Source organism: Temnothorax longispinosus, chromosome 9, assembly GCF_030848805.1.
Source record: "Temnothorax longispinosus isolate EJ_2023e chromosome 9, Tlon_JGU_v1, whole genome shotgun sequence".
Taxonomy (NCBI): domain Eukaryota; kingdom Metazoa; phylum Arthropoda; class Insecta; order Hymenoptera; family Formicidae; genus Temnothorax; species Temnothorax longispinosus.
In genome coordinates, this window is record NC_092366.1 from 3,976,503 (window position 1) to 3,994,154 (window position 17,652).

The following is a 17,652-nucleotide window of genomic DNA, read 5'->3' on the forward strand; positions in this document are numbered from 1 at the left end:
GGAGAAAGGGTGATCGCAGAATTTATTGTATTGTGGTTAATGACTGTTTTGACAACGCCCGATCGGATCATCCCTTTTTCGTCGACGGACAAATTTACGGAACACTCATCTCCCATGGACAATCCACGGATTACTCAAGTAGACATTTTCTGGTTCAAGATTCTAAGATTTAGAAATAACGTATTTATACTCTTTAAAAAAAAAAACAAGTGAGGCTTTTCAGAAAACTGCAGGTCATCTTCAGTTTTGAAGAGTTCCAACTTCCTTATTGATATACCACGTAAAACTAACATAACACATAATCTAATATTTGTTTGTTACTTGTGCTTATTTATTTTTTGCACTAGCTGTTGCGGTTACTATTTATTTTTAACACTTAAATTTACATTTGTTAATAATTTTATTACTCTGCTATTATTTTATTATTATTGTGTTATGTCAGTTATTTTATTGTGTTAAATAATTCTTATTTGATTTCTTATTTATTCTTATCTCCCATACATCTCTTTCTCTTTCCTACTTTTGAAAAAAAAACTTCTATTTCTGTCCGAGTCCACTTAATCGATGGGACTTCTAGTTTGATCCTAGCAAGGTTCTTCCACTTCACAGACTCGCATTCTGTTCTCGTGTCCTCGCGATTTCACGGTCCTTTCGACAATTTCACGGGTACAACGGGGAACGCACAGGGGTGCCTTCGGAGGCGTGACTGCTCGATAGGTATTTAGTTAGGGGCGTCTATTGAGGATCGACAATACACATTGACGGTCGTCATTGTACGATCGTCTCGACACGATGATTGTGATGAGAGCGAAGAGTGCTGCACGAGCCACGCCGACGGCATGGAGAATTCGCAATTGGATTATCCTAAGCTATATCTGGGAATCTACGGGACCTGATGGTTCTCTTCTTAAAACGGCATGCTTGAACGATCCGGCGTGAATTTCGCACAATTACGTAAACGAGCGTAAATAAAATTTGTCGCGAGAATGACGTGAATAACTTTATGGGGAAACGGAGAGTAATATTACGAAGAAAATTTGATCTACTCCTTTGAAAATTATTGGTTGCCGGAAATAAAATAATTTAATCCCACCGTGATAATGGCGGGATAATAAAAAAGAGCGATTGTTGTCATCGTAGAAAATAATCGTAAGTCATCCTGCGTCGCTAATATAACGACTGAGCGCATTAAATACGTGTTTCATTATTACTGTCTTGTTAATTATCTCAATAATTATTTAAAATTTAAATAGTTGGAGAATTAAGTATTTAATTTTTTAACTCAAAAGTCAATTTTATTTATCGAAATAATACTGAATATTTTAATCGTTTTGAATTTATCTCTCTCAAAGCACTTTAAATTCAATGCGGGATTTCAAAGAATAACAATTTATAAGGTAAATTTTTGCCAAAATGCATTAACTTTAAGAAAATTGCAGTTTAAAAGTATTTTCTACTAAGGGTACATCGAGGGATGTAATATCAGAGTTACGAAACGCCAGGGGAGCTGGATTTCTACCTTACCCTAAATGCTTCATCCCCTTGTAACATTCGCATCGATCTTTCTGCTACGCCATCTACCATGGTGTTTTACTACGAGGTATAGTCATGGTGGTTTTACTATGAAATAATTCTGTAAACATCTGAGTGCTTCAAGTTTTCGCTTCTTAGCATTCGTCCGTCATACAGATGTGTTACCAACTTCCGGCAATGTGTGAAGAAAATGGATGAGTGGAATAAACGAGTGATAATGAATACTTCTGGTGCCCTCTTCGATCATCAGTGGATAATGACATCTCTGCGAGATTATTTGCGTATTTCTACTTCCCATCTATCAGTATAATAGTTATTCTACCACCCTATTGAAGAAATCTGCAATTTTGTGTGAAGATATGTCCAAAGATAATACCATCGACAAGTTAGCTATATATATTGATTAAGAATTATTAAAATTATGTCTGAGAAATTTATGTGACATTATACTTATATTTTTAAAAAATGTTTTCTCTTTTTTTATCTTTAGTTGTACTGAAGTTTGTAAGGACACGAATATTTAATCTGTTACAACAAGAAAGGATACTATATAAAATTGTAGCCTACCATACATTCTTGCAATAATTTGCATGTTTTAAGTATAACTTAATAATCAGATGATCAATTAAGCATTAATTAGTTAGTTAATTGACATAAAATTAAGCGTAAAATATGTGCATTCTCCATGAAGATAAGATATCTAGGAAGAAATTCTTTTGGAAGAAGGATCAGAAATACATAATACCTTGCCTTAAATTTTACATTTAATTTTAATGTAATTAGCTTTAAGCTCAATTGCAAAGTTATACGTTAAAAATGTTATCAGTCACACAAGTACATATTAAAACAACAATGATTTCTTATAATTCCAAAAAAACTCATGCGTTTTTCGCGTCTTCGTAACTTATGGCAAGGATATCGCAATCATTCGCGCCCCTATAGACGTGTCTCGCAGATGACCGCATAATAAAACCATTATTAAGATATTTAACATCCCATTGCCTACCAGCCACGTGAGTCGAGGTATCGTCGCAATCGCCGCGAACAAAAGCGCCGGCCGATCTCTCTTTCTCTCTCTTTCTTTATAGTTATGCCGGGGCACGTGCCCGACATAATTCACCATTGATGGTTATATTCCATTGTGGGCCGAGCCCATTATAGCCAGTACGTGCGAGCCTCGAACAAAACGTCGAAATGGTAAATATAATACCTATCCCGGCGCGCGTTCTCGCCACTCTGACAACTATTTTCCCGAGATATTTCCGCGTTACTTTGTCGCCGCGTCCGCGGAACGATTTGTATCGCGTAATCCCCTAATCGATCTCGCGTCACGCCACGCGAATTAATCAACGACGAACGTGGCCATCGCCGCGGGAACGGAAAAAACAAGCCGCGATGTTTCTCGCGAAATTGAAAACTCGAAAAAGTTTACCAAAATTTTTTACGCGGCACTTAATTAAATGTAATTTAATTTTATTGGATTTATATTCGTGCAATTTATTTTATTTAATACTTAATAAATGGATAATTAAAGAAATAAATAAAAAGAATTTGTACTTAATTTTTAAAATTTTTCAGAAAACAATTCTTTGCGCAAGCAGATATTGTAATATATTTTCTAATTTTTTTAGAACATTTTTTATATATATTGTATACACGAATAATGATAAAGCAGCTGCTCAAGCGGCATAAAAGGGACTTTGCGCAGGTAGCGTAGATAAGCCCTTCTTCTACTTACCGATTCAATTCTCACAATACCGTCGTTAATTGCAAGCGTGCGCGTATAGACAATCGAGCTTGCGATGCACGTGTCAACGGGAAGCAAATCTTTAAAATACGATGCCCCGCTTGTTTACGACCTTTGAAGCACTCGATGCTCTCGAGTCCGAGTACCTTAGGGTGAAAAGGGTCAGCCGCGATACAAGGGGTTGGGGGACGAAACGGGTTTTGTTGCTATACAGTTAACACTTGCCAGGGGGTGGTTTTGTTTGAGACTCGATCTGCTCAACCCTCTCGTACGTAATTTCCTAAGAATGGGATGGAAAGCGTGAATGACAAAATAAAGATTCGTATAATTGATTTAAACGACTGTCTTCGAAGACGGGCCGGCGAATAACTGCAGATTGTAATCGTATGCAGAAGAGTCAAAACGCTATTTTTATGACCAAGTGGCATAAATCTAAATTCCGTTATTCTATGGCAATGTCACGAGTATTAGAGGACACGTCTGTCCGGTCAAATAGTGACGGTAATCTGGAAACGAGGAAGCGTTCGACCACAAAAAGTTGCCAAATTGATGCGGACCGGTCGTTACCAAACGACGAAAATAATTTTAGCCGCAAAAGGTTAATAAACTTTATTGACCGGATTTCGTTGAATGGCAGCTTGTTTTACAGATTGACTCGTCGCGTTAAAATAATGTCGCGTATAGCCTCAAAATTATCGACTTGCACGCATCGATATATATTTTTACTGGACGGAGAAGCGTGAGTGCGAGATTCAGAATAACACGTATGAAAATTGAAAAAAACATCTTGAAATTTAATTCAATTCAATTTTATAGTTTACACAAAAATTATAATCACGTGCTAAATATTCAGTGTATTTTCAATTTTCGGATCTATATCTCTTTGCTCAATATTTCTCAATGTAATAACAATTTAAATTTTTCTGCAGTGATAAGCTAGGGTCCAAAAATTATGACCCACATATTCGATCGATGTTTCGGATCGTGTGATTTTCGCATGATCGTTTTCCGTCAGTTCTGCACCGGGGTACCGCCGCGGAAGCGAGATCCGCGTCTCGTTTTTCGGCGCGATTGCCATCAACGGAAGAAAATAATCGGGAATCGATTTCCCGCTGGAGAGTGCTGACCACGAAGAAACCCGTCGTCGATTGCTTCGGGGATTGTTTCAGATTGCTATTCGAGTGGCAAACACGTTCGGCACGGAATAACGGCAGTGGAACACGAATGGGGGCGGATTCGTCGGCGGAGGATACGGTATGGCGAAGGGAGGGAGATGCACGCGAGGGGGGTTGTAATCTGTATTATCCCTCGACTATTAGTGTCGAGAGGATCGAGGGTGCACGGATTACAGTTATTACAACAGATACGAGGAATAACATTATGCATGACGCTTCCCGTGTGTACCTTCGACCAGCGGGCCCGGCAATCTCCCCTTTAAACGAACTTTAACTGATCTAAGGTAGCGCCGGAAGTCTCTTCAAAAAATTGTGCCATTGCCCGAGGATCGCGTTCAATCGGGAGAAATGTTAGGAAAATCGAATTGCAAATAAAAAAGACCATTATTAATTAAACTGGAATAAATTTGTATAGCTCAAGACTTCTTAGCAATCAATATTCATAAGATATTACTCAACAAACTTTTAATAAGTTAAAAAATTATTATTGTATAAATTAGAAAATTATCTATGCATTTATTCAAACAATAAAATACTTTTTAATTAAATGTGACATATTCTTTTAGACATTAATATCAACAAACGTGAAAAAGAAATTTCCGGAGTGTAACTGAAACACTAATTTATATATGCAAGAAAATATATATTAATTAAAGATTGTAACATATGTATACTTTTATTTACGTAATTAATATACGACCGATAGGATCGACACCGCTTAAGTTAAATAGACAAAAGTGTTTATCGATGCTTCCCTAAAAAGTGATCATCCCCGGCGGTAACCATACCTCGCAAGGGCGTGACATTAGGGGTAGGCTGACTACTGACTATTATAGGCACACCAAGCACACCGTGCCCACCCTCACTTTTATTTACATAGATTATAAAAATATATTCTCTATATTTGCGAGCCTAACTCACCGGCCGATGCGCAACAGCGGAGTTGTAAGTTGTAGGTAACCCTGCGTTGATCTGTAACACAGAAATATTTTTACATTAAAGCAGCGAAATCATGCAAGTAATATCGCGACCGTGCGAATAAGAGAGAGACGCGACGTTCACGATATAATATCTTTCGTCGCATATGCGGAGATGGAACTCCGAAATTGCGAAATTGCGCCGGAGTTAAGCCTCAAAAGGAGTTCGAGTGGCGGAATATCCGTCACAGGACAGCAAAATAATACACGAATAACAATTACTTACCTCACGGTCGCTCCGCCGTCGCTCGATGCCTCCCAGGCCTCCTCCTCCTCTCCTCGATCCTCCTCCGTTGGTCCATTGTCGCATCTTCGTCGGCGCACTTACTCGACGCGGACGGCGATGTTCATGAGCGAAAATAGACGATATCGTCGCTTATGATCGCGCGACACCTTCGACACTGTGCACGGCACTCCCGGTATTAATCTCGCGACGCGGCGCCCTATACTTAATTACACGGCGACGGAAGAATTACGTCGGAGAAGCTACGAACGAAACTGTACGATCCGCTCGACGCCCATGGCTGCGTTCCAATATTCACTCTGAGTTAACCAAAATGTATAATTTACGTCACGCGTACACTATAGATTTTTAGTTAACGCAGTGAATATTGGAACGCAGCCCATATCGGCTCGTGATGTCCCACAGGTAGATGCTAACATATGGCGGAGAGAATTTCGTAAATCGCGCGGCCAACTTCACTCGCCAGGAGCAACCGTCGCGAGAACGCTGCAATGCACTTGATATGTGCTTGTCAGGCAATTTTAGTTAAAAGTAACTGTAATTAAATCGATTTATGAACACACTGTGTCTATCATTCACGATCGCCAAATATATCGAAACACGATTAAATACGAAGTTATAAATGTACGACTTTAATATTATAGAGACTGTTGATCTGTGATCGCTAATTAATCACGTCGCGGCGTCACTCGATTTAGGGTACGCTCGTATCCTTTAATCCGTGTTTCGAAAACGACGGGCGTAAATCGAGTGACGCCGCGACGTGTTTAATTAGCGATCACAGATCACAGTCTCTATTAAAGTCGTACGTTTAACTTCGTATTTAATCGTGTTTCGATGAGTGATAGACACAGTGTTCATAAATCGATAATTCAGCACTTAACCAAAATCGCCTGACAAGCAGCAAGTGTATACTGCCCGTATCGCACTAGCGATTGGCGATTGCGTCTAATGGCGTTTTCGATTTACTACTCGACCCGACTCGGGTCGCATCAATGGACGTGGAATACATACATAGATATGTATGTATTCCACGTCAATGATGCTAGAGTCCTGTATACATGATGCGACCCGAGTCGGTTTGAGTCGCAAATCGAAAACGCTATAAGTTTTTTGACCAATCAGAACGGAAATCGCAATCACCAGCAGCCGCTTTCTGATTGGTCGCAACGCAAACGTAGACGCAATCGCTAGTGTGATACGGGCATTAATCGTCCTCGCGACGGTTGCTCCTGGCGCGAGAGTGAAGTTGACCGCGCGATTTACGAAATTCTCTCCGCCATGTTATTATTTACCTGCGGATGCCCGGTGCGGGACATCACGGGCCGACGCGAGACGCGACGGGCGTCGAGCGGATCGCATAGTTTCGTTCGTAGTTTCGCCGACGTAATTTTTTCCTCGCCGTGTAATTAAGAACGCGCCGCCGCCGCCGCGTCGCGAGATTAATACCGGGACGGGAGTGCCGTGCAAAGTGTCGCGCGGCCATAAGCGACGACCGTCGATTTTCGCTCGTGAACGTCGTTGCGTCGTGAGTGAATGCACCGATGGAGATGCGACGATGGACTAACGGAGGAGGATCGAGGAGAAGAGGAGGCCTAGGAGGCATCGTGCGACGGCGGAGCAACCGTGAGGTGAGTCATTGTTATTCATTTATTATTTTCCTGGTGACGGATTCTGCCACTTTTGAGGTTAAACTCCGGCGCAACTTGGCAATTTCGGAATTCGATCTCTGACATATGCGAGAAGAGATGTCGCGTCTCTCTCTCTTATTCGCACGGTCGTAAATATTACTTGCATGATTTACTGCCGGATTATGCGAACGAATTAATCGGAAATATGCAGCCGCGATTGTTTCTTACATTAGTCTCTTGCATTTTAAAATCATGACGTTTTAAAATTTTAACCGGCGCGATAATTATTTACTTCAAAGTATCGATTATTTTAAATGCTGCTTTGTAAAATTGCTAAAAATATTTCTATGTTACAGATCAACGCAGGGTTACAACAACTCCGCTGTTGTGCATCTCGTCCGGTGAGTTATTTTTTCATCTCAATGTCGAGGTCTTCAGCACTCGCCACTCATGTTATTGTCGAGAAGCCGCGGACCCAGTCTGGCAATCGTGACGCAGGGCCACCCTTCCTTTCGGGCTGTGGACAACACAACTGTCGGCCTATTAAACTAATTGACTGCGCAGTATGCCGACCGGCCGCAGCGTTACGTTTGGGAATCGGCGTTGACTTGTACGGACATATCGTTCTCTCTTTCTCCTGCTCTCTGGTAGTCTCGGTTGCATGCGTGTTGCAAACGGAAACCTCGGCGCGTCGATTACGACCCTCGCGCGAAATTTCGCACGCATCGTCGCCCCCGAACGGGCCGATGTCGCGCCCCGAGACCAAAGCTCGTTATGCAAATAGCAAACATGGTCCCGCACACCCGCTACCAAGTGTAGCATCGCCCTCGTATCGCATCGGTAATGTTGGATAATGTTGGATGATTCGGTCCAGCCAAGTTCTTGGTTTCAAATTGAATCATAAAACAATGCGGTATAACAGCTAAGAAAAATTAAAACTATATCGCGCGCGCGCGCGAGTGTATAGTTGTATGCATGTAATATGCATTTAATATTTTACTCTATATAGACTGTACTTGATGTGAAAAAGTAGGAATTTAACATGAACGACTCAATCTTATAAGAACTGTTATTCTCTTGTTCTTAAACAATATGCGCATCTTTTTCTGCGTCACGATCGCCAGTTTAAATAATATGTAAATATATTAGATTTCTATCAAAACAGTTTTTTCCTATATTTTTCTTTAAGTACAAAATTATTAAAAACGAATGTATTATATGTATATTAATATAAATTTATCTGTAAAGGAACGACATGTTTCTTAATTATATGAAGTCCATAGAGATATCGAAGATCAACCTGAATTTAAGAAATATTAAAAGCAGCAAAGATTTATATTGATAAAATACACGCTAAAAAGAAATTCATTCCGCATTTGTCAAGAAACGTCCCTATATAGAGATACGGTAACCACAGGATACCCCGCACCCTGAACAGCGGCAACGGAACAGAGATATATCGCTTTGAACACATGTCAATCACCGATCTTGCAAATGTTGCGATTGTCGAAAGGAGCTTCGGTGGTACTTAGTCTCGATTATTGTGGCCCACGTGGGAGCCGTTCCTCCCCTCGCTTTCGAATCTGATCGGTATCGGACTTGCCAACGCAACCCCCGGCGGGCAAGAGAAGGAGAGAGCTAGGAGATCGAGAGAGTCGATTCTCGTGCAAATCGACCGCGTGCGGTCGGACTGGTCGGCGAAGGTAGCTTTAATACCCGACACGCGCCCTCATCAAAGCGATCCCCGGCATTGGCAGTCCATTGAGATCCGCGCGCTTAACCACTTCATCTTCTTTCGGTCTTCGGCGCGGCTCGGAGCGGATCGGAGCGGAGCCCGTCGCCGCGGTATCCCGCAGCTCGTTACCTCGATCGTTTCGGCGCGGCGCGTCGTTATTCCGCGGCGGCCAGCCGCCGGTAATAAAGCCCGTTTAATTTTATCACTACGGAAATCGAACGTGCCCGCTACGGGTAATTGGCCGCTAACGAGGATACATTCGGTCCCCCGTCTGATTTTCACGAGCATCAGATGCGTTGCGCAGTAACTCAAGCGGACAAACGCGCGTAGTTTTTTTTTCTAAATATTATTTGAACGGAAACTTAATAGTTATGCATATCTTATGGAGTTGCATGGAAATATTTCCACATTGAGTCATTTTCCTTCACATTTAAATATAGCATTCACGATAAATTTTGCATCTAGTAATGTAACATTATATAAGAGAGAATTAAGCAGCACTTTAATTATGGTATAATCTCCCAGTTTAATAAAGATTAAATCAAAATATGTTATGCATATATGTAATATGCGTAATCTTTTAATGTTAAAAATTATACAAAATATTTTAATTCCGCGATTACTTGTTTCTAGTTGCGATTTGTGGATTACGTTATTGGAGGATCCTCTCGCTCGTGTTTCAATTTTACTTAAAAAAGCGTCCGCTTAATTTCGCATTGCGCGAATTTAATCCGCTATCTATCAGCGTCATCGGACGGTATGTTAGCGGCGATGTCGACGATCACGGTGGGCATTAATAAAATAACGCAGTCACGGATTTCCGAACACTCGACTGCGTAGAGGGTGCGAAAGGTAGGAGGAGACGCGATGGGGCAGCTCCGAGGGGGGTGACGATGAAACTCCGATCGGACCTTATGTTCGCGCATTGTGACTTTTCGTCGAGACATAGAGAAAGAGAGAGATACGCTGGTAGTCAGGCATAATTGGCAGGGGTCCCGGACGTAATATTTATTACGGATCCAAGGGGGCGGCAAAAAGAAAGATCGTAATGGCCAACTGGGGTATAAACTGCACCGGCCTCTTTGCGGTTCGTTAAACGAAACCTTCGCCGAAGGGTGCCGAAAAATAACATACGTGAATCGATCGTGATCTTTCTTCGAGAAAATGTAAAAAAGATCACAATTAATTTCAATATTAAAAATATAGATATTACTTTTAACGGAAGAGAATTTACATTTATGAGAAGGTATTCTTCTTTTTTTTTTTCTTAGTAATCGTCTCGAGACGAGCTATGTCCGATTGTGTGAGCGCATCCCCTTCTATAGGACGTAATGTCGTTTGTTTGTCGCTGTTGCTAGGACGATTATTCTCCGCTCGGTCAAAAGCATCTCGGCAGATCGTTCCTATCCCCCTTGCAGATCCGTGTTAAGCGGATTTAATTTGCGTCACGAGCGAGCAGAGACGCTCGCGCGCGCCCTTAATCGTCTTGAATATCGCCGTTGACGTAGGCGCACTCCTTAGCGACGTTGGAGAAAGTCCTACCACTGTGTGCACACGAAAAAGACGATCTCGAAAGTTATTTTCCGCGAAAACTATCCCTTGCAAATCCCTACAGAGTATATCCTGGACACACAGCGCGGTCCGTCGGCGATAAATTCAGAAATTAATAGACATCTCCCAACGTTTAATGTATCTGAGCAATTAGACAATATATTAAGTAGTCAAAACAATTTTTAGCAAGACGAAACACTCTTGAATTTCAAAGAATAAGATTTTTTGTATGTTTTTGGAATCTGATTTGGTTAAATTTTGAATTTTTTGTGGAAAATATTAACCCAACAAATTCTTCACGGAAGTTAAACTCAATATTTTCTTAACAAACTTTTTGCAATAATTAAGATTTACAATTTTTTATTATAAGTAATAACATAGATATGTATGTACATAAATAATATTGAAAATATGTTTATTAATACTGCGACTTTGAAACAACGATAAAATCTTCTCGATTTGGACTTTGCTAGGTCTGGAATACCATGTAAAAGTCCGTGTAAATGCAAGTGCGCTCGCACGCGCATATACTGTCACCCTCTCTCCTTCCTTGTTTCTCTCCTCTTCCCTCCCTTCTCCTCCTCTCTCACTCGTCCCCGTTTGTATGCGCTCGCGCGCACGCGAGTCGGATGCGGGTATAATAATAACGGTAAGTACGTGTAAGTACGTGTTTGTAGTTACCCCTGAGGTGAGCCACCCCCGGAGAGGCAAGAGAGCCAGGAGGCCCCGCCTTCGTCGGCATGGGGTTGGTTGCCACGGGGGTGGGACACTCGGGGGCGGTTCTTTGCTACCCGAGTCTCGATTTAGCGCTCTCGCTCACCGCGGGGTGCCGACCGGAGAGAAAGAGGGTGACGCGAAAGAGGCGCGCGAAGTACAGCCCGACACGCACTCCGGTGCGCGGTGGAAAATCGAGCCCGCTCGCGAGTATACCGCCCTCGAGCACGTTCCGTAGTCGGCCGCGACAGTACGAGACAAGTATATCATCCTTGTCGGGGCGCGGAGGTTTTAATCGTCGTAATTAGGGTTAGTTCCAACGTCACAGCGCTGGAGGAGTAACGCGGAAGAAATCGAAGCGTTCGTCATTGGTGCTGAAGAAACGAGTCTTCATCGAGGAAATAAACTTTCGCCGGAAGTGAAACAACGAATCGTCGTCGTTATTGAAGAATCCGATTGGGAGAGCCTCTTAGCTGAAGAAACTAGTTTTCGATGTAGCTAAACGAACGAATTTCCGTTGTAGAAACGAGTGTCCGTTCGAGATTCATAATCAAAGAGAAGACTCTTCGTTGCAATTGATTCTGTAAAAGAATATTGGCTACTTGGATCGACATCCGGTGATCGTGACTTAAATTGTGAAATAGACGTCACTTGTTGGCACTGTTTGGCGACTGAACTTGCACCTTCAGGTACGAATCGGTTTGCATTCATATCAACATTTTTGAATACATATCTTTTATATATCAGAAACTTTCTATCCAACTCTCAGATTCTTCTAAATACAGTTTCTACATTCTTTTATAACAAACTTCCTTCCTTTCTTTCCACTTTAATCTTAGATATATGCTTATTTTTTATTTTAAATGCAGAAAAGTGTAGAGAAAACAGGTTTGTATACGTCATTATTTTCTCACTTGAGATTTTAATCGCTACTCTTAAAGCAATGCGCTATATTGAGATGTGAAAATAATTTTAATGACTCTCGCGAAATTCGGGATGGAATCAGTGTCGTAAAGAGATCTCTCCCTCGGACGCTGCTAAATAAATTGATAGTCGATTCGCGCGGGTCCTGAGCAAACTGGTCCCGCGGGGATACGCGGGGTCGTTGCGCCGTAGGGGTGCCAGGCTAACAAACACCGTAAACTGTTTGTGTTTGGGATTAGCCGTTGCTTGGGTTTGCCTCTTGCGAGAAATATTCGAGGTGACAACCTGTGTGCAGATTATAGGCACTTTGAATAGAAAACTGGAAGAATGAAGCGGTCAGATTAAATGACAGGTATTACGACCGGTATTTTAAATCGTTGGATTATAAGTCTTAGTTTAATCTTCTTGTCATTGAAGGATTTTATGAAACTATTCAGTGGCAGAGCCTAAAAAAAACAGAAATATAAGAAAAGCTTGGAGTAACTAATGGTACACAATAAAAGCACAAAAATCTCTCTTCCGCTTAAGCTGACATAATAAGCGAAGATTACGGTCCCAGGTGCGTTATCCCAAGTTACGAAAACTTTCCGGATGTGTTTGGAAAGTGTCTCGCCCAATTTTTCGGTTGGCTACGCACGCGCGATTTATACTATTTATAGTGTCGCTGGACACGCTTAAAGGCTCTTTTAAGCGAAATCTTTGGAAAGTTGGAAAAGTAAACATATTTAGGCTATAAGTGATTCAATAGCGCATTAACTATAATCTTCAGAAATGTTCGGAATTTACTATTAATGTTATTTCAATAATCGAATTTCTTTTACTGTTCCATTTTTATGCATGACTTTCTACTTCTTTGAAGAGAACAGAAACATTAAACAAACACATTATTATTTTAATATTCATCGTTATAATTGTGAATATACATATATGTATATGAATAATGTAGAGATTATTCCATTATTATTAATTTATTTATTTAATACTATTTATTTTTATCTGTTTGATATTCCACTGTGTTATTAAAAAATATGTTGTTCTAGTTTAAGAAATCTTTAACAAAATACATCTTTCGTTTATGCAGAATGATTAACGCCCCTAATGATGTTCCCTTTGTTTCGCCAATTTTACTTTTTCATATTTTCATATTTTTTTCATAATCACTCCTTCAAACGGCAGACTTGTAAAGTTACATGTAACGCACGATGAATCATATCGGCTTAGCATTTGTGTAATTTTTGAGTCGTGAAATATAAATGCGGCCCCCGGGAATAACTGAGCGCGACTCGGTATTGTAAAAACACACCGGGTTCAGAAGGTAAAAGATCCGTTCTCCCCGGATGGAGCTAAGTACTTATGACGATCAGAGAGAGAGTGCATTCCGGTTATTAAAATTATTATCCGAGTGGCACTTAATCTCCTGATCCTCTTGACGGACTCCGATAGCAGCCCGCGGCATTGTGTTTGCCTCTGATGCCACTCTAGATGATAACATTTTAACGCGTATACAGATACAAAGGCCAAAGGATTAACATGCTATTGACAAGGCCGAAATACTTGGCCGCGAGAAGCATTAAGAATTAACGATATTACGATATAAATTAATATATGAAAGTGAAGTGAGCGCAAATAGAGAATTCCACCTGGCGTTATCGTTTAAAATTATCTTCTGCGATATTATATGTTGTAAATATTAGAGGGTTTATTGGTAAACTAATTGCAATATAATAATGGCGCAATGTAATGGTAATTATGATCTATTTTGATAATAAACGAAGATATTTGTTCAAGTTCGTCGAATTACCGGGGAATCCGGGGGAGAGCTCGGCGAGATTTTCGGCGTGATCTAATCGAGAGCCAAAATTAAACCCGACAACCAGATCGACGGATTAATTGCGGGATGTTAAGCGCAATCACTGTCGACCGGGCGACGCGATGACGTCGATGTATTAATAGCGATTTACACCGCGCGCGTTTGCGCTTCGTTATCCGCGCAAAATTACGCACTTGCTGTCCCGATTTACATCTCCGTCGTGCTTCGATAGGGACGGGGGAGAGGAAACCGCGCATAAATTATGCGAAGAGTCCGAAAGATGCGTACAATTACCGAGAGAGGGAGAGAGAGAAAACTGGTATCGTGTTCTGTCCAACGCAGGATGGAGAAGTCGAGTCGAAAGAAGAATGCACGAGGGGGAGGATTCCGAAGGTTGAGGGAGAGAGAGAGAGAGAAAGAGATAGTGCCTGAAGAAGGACGGAAGATAGTCATGATGGAAGGACGGAGATTTAACAATGTTACAATGAACGAACGCCCGCGCGCGCGCGCGCGACCGAGCGAGCGCTCCCGTCGCCTCCCCGGCCGCGCCGCGCCGCGTCGGCGGAGCCCCGGGATCGCAGATTGAATTGTAAAATAACCGAGAGGGGAACAATGCGCCCCGCTACAACATTGTGTTTGCATTTAAATAATCCGCGAGCCCGCGGGTACGTAATCCAGAGAGCGCGCCGTCGCGACTTCTCATCCCCGTCTATCTATCTCGCGCGTGCAATCCCCGACGTCTCTTATTGTAAGTCCTTCGCGGCGACATTTCAGAACGATCGCGTTTCAATAATTGCGGTGTCGTCGTGACAATTAATTTAATTATTAAATTTAATTCAGTTAAGTTCTCCCCGTTGAGTTACAGCTGAGATTAATCGAGAAACAATTACAGCGAAACTTCTGAGTGTCCGGATAACGATATCGGGATTGCGATATTTTGACAATCGAGGAAGCTTAATTATTAAATTTAATTAAATTATGTGGAATTAAAGTGTAGTTGAAGCAATTTTAATTGTCGTCTGCACATCTCGAACGTCTGTTTTATTTATTTTTTTTCTATACAGAAACATTTTACCTATACGAAATTAAATAGACTAATTACTTTCTATTGGAATAGTAGAATGTGTTTTATTAACGTAAACTAAAGAAGTCATTATTGAACGTAAAGCTTTATACGTAATCATCATAAATTAGATATAACTGACCTGTTCTCGGAATATCTCTTCTAATTTAGATGATGTTTAGCTCTCTGATGTTAAGAAGAGATATCTCGCGATCGTCGCGACGATCGACTGACCGGCCGTTCGTTCAGCCTGCACTATAATTGTAAGTAGCGAGTAATTAATGCGGTCGATTCGAGTCCGATCCATCCGACCGCTAACCAACGGAATCCGCGAGACTCGCCGAAGCGCGGGGCGGCAAAGGGAACGAGGGACGGAAACGGGAAACTCGCGACGGTCGGTGGGCTGTTCCGGGTCGGGTACCGACATTGTTTCACGGTGGATGAGAATTTAATTTGCACGGTACGAAGAGAGGAAACGACGGAGGAGGACGAGGAAAAGGAGGTGGAGGAGAAGGAGAAAGAGGAAAATGAGAGAGCGAGAGAGACGGGGCGCAAAAGAGGAGAGGCGCACGGAGAAAGAGCGAGACACAGCGAGAAAGAGAGGGAGGGTGAGGGAGGGGACGCTCGGATGGGTGCTGCCTTGTTTAAGCGTGGGTGGGGGTGTCAAATTGAATTACCCCCTCGTACCACGGCTCCCCGGGGACGTTTGCCGGGGCGCTGGCGCTCTCGCGCTGCCTCCGGTTGTCGGGGGTTGCATCGGTATTTGTGTTCGTACGCGCGTGTACGTGCACAGCGACGCACGTACACGTTGTATATATACGTACGCGCGCGCGCTACCTCCTCCGCGGAGGCGTTTTCAATTAAAATCAACACCAGGGGTTGGCCCCGACCCCGTGCCCCGCTCTGCTCCTCGCCTCGTCGACACGGACCGTTTTGATCTCTCCTCCTAATCGGCGTACCTGTTCCGCGATGCATCCCTCATCCCCCGAGCCATCTTCTCGGCTCTTTCGACCACCTCTTCCTCTCCGCGACGCGTCTCTCTGTTGTCTTATGTGCATTGCGTTATTAACTCAGTCATGTGTATAATGATATTATGTATAATCGTATATAACCGCATGATAAAATGCCCGAATTTCGTATTACGTTATTCGGTATATCAAGACGGTTGCAATGATTCATTTATCATGCGTCCGTATTCACTTCTATCGTGTCGATTTTTTCATAAAAAATTTTCTCGTGCTGGAAATTATTTTTGTAGTAATTTAGCATAAGCCACACATTCAACGGGCACACGCTATCCAAAAATTTTTACGTCATAAGTTGTTTTCGAAGAATTTATTTAAAAGCGTATAATTAATACTGTATGAAATGAATGATTTTCATATATCGCTCATCTATGTTTATATCTATTGCCTGGTGCATATTGAAATGCTTTTCTATTTATTCGAGGGTAAGCTTATCACAAAACTGTCACTAAAAAGATGAAAGATTTTCTCCTCCGTCGTCTTTCTCTCTTAAAAGTTTACTTTTTCAAAAACACACTCTCGGAAATCTTTGTCGTGCGTTAAACTAACGGCGGGGAAATCTCCAGTCACTTATTACAGGCACTTGAAATTTTTCGGCCTCTTCCTCGCCGCCTCCCGTTAAGAGGATAAAGAACTCGATTCGCGAAGCCGACTCTCATTTTCGCCTTCAGCATCCGTTTTTTTTCTTTCTCCTTATCCGACGGCTCTTGCAAAGGAAGTCTCCTTGGTGAAAACCAGCGAATCGTTCTCTTTGAGAAAGACTTCTCGCTTATATTCCTCTCTGCGCGAATTCTCCGCAATTCCTTGTTGCTTTGACTTGTGGAAAAATTACAAGGGCATGCCGATTGACAGTTCGCCACTCCGAAGTTATTTCCTCGCGAATCCCCGTATATACCTGTCTCGTGAATATGTTGTATTCATCGTTGATTAAAAAGATTTAGACGCGCTTTTAAATTAGAAAATATAAAAACACGACAAGAACACGAACTCTCTGAAGCTAAAAACTTTTTAACGATATGCATAGAAAGTAGAATTCCATTCTGACGTTAAAGATAAAATCACTGAATTGCGTTACGTTTTAAATACACGATGCATCTTCGATGCGATTCCAGTTAAATGTACATTCCACTAATGCTTAAAGCTTTTGTCCTTAAAATTAAATATTTGTAATTAAAAAAGAGAAATTGTCTTGATACTTCGATTGATTTTTTCAAAAGATTGAATCAAGAGATCAGCAGGGACACCATTGTCCTCGGCGCAATTAACGGAATCGACCAATTACCGATTACGGAAAGAAGCCGGAAAGAAGGTTAAACGAGAGAAACTGGATTTAATCATCCTTAATTCTGTTCCGTAAATTTTCGAGAAACAGAAAGAGAAAAAGAGAGCGCGAGAGAGGAGGAGAGAATACGACGACCAGCGGCTTTGACCGCGCGAGTTTAATTTCAGCGGATCTTTGGATTCGCTTAATCACACCGCCCGATAATTAAGGAGGGCCCTTCGAGCGACAACGATGACGACGG

At 41.8% G+C, this 17,652-nt stretch overlaps 1 protein-coding gene across 1 annotated transcript in view; it reads left to right on the forward strand.

The window, feature by feature from the left end:
• Nucleotides 1-6,972: 6,972 nt before the first annotated feature.
• The window catches only part of Fuss (SKI family transcriptional corepressor fussel), a 32,661-nt gene continuing 21,981 nt past the window's right edge, over nucleotides 6,973-17,652 (forward strand). Inside the window, exons 1-2 of the mRNA XM_071788025.1 lie at nucleotides 6,973-7,307; nucleotides 7,664-7,708. The gene's annotated coding sequence lies outside the window, so the exon portion shown is untranslated. The remainder of the gene's footprint in view (nucleotides 7,308-7,663; nucleotides 7,709-17,652) is intronic.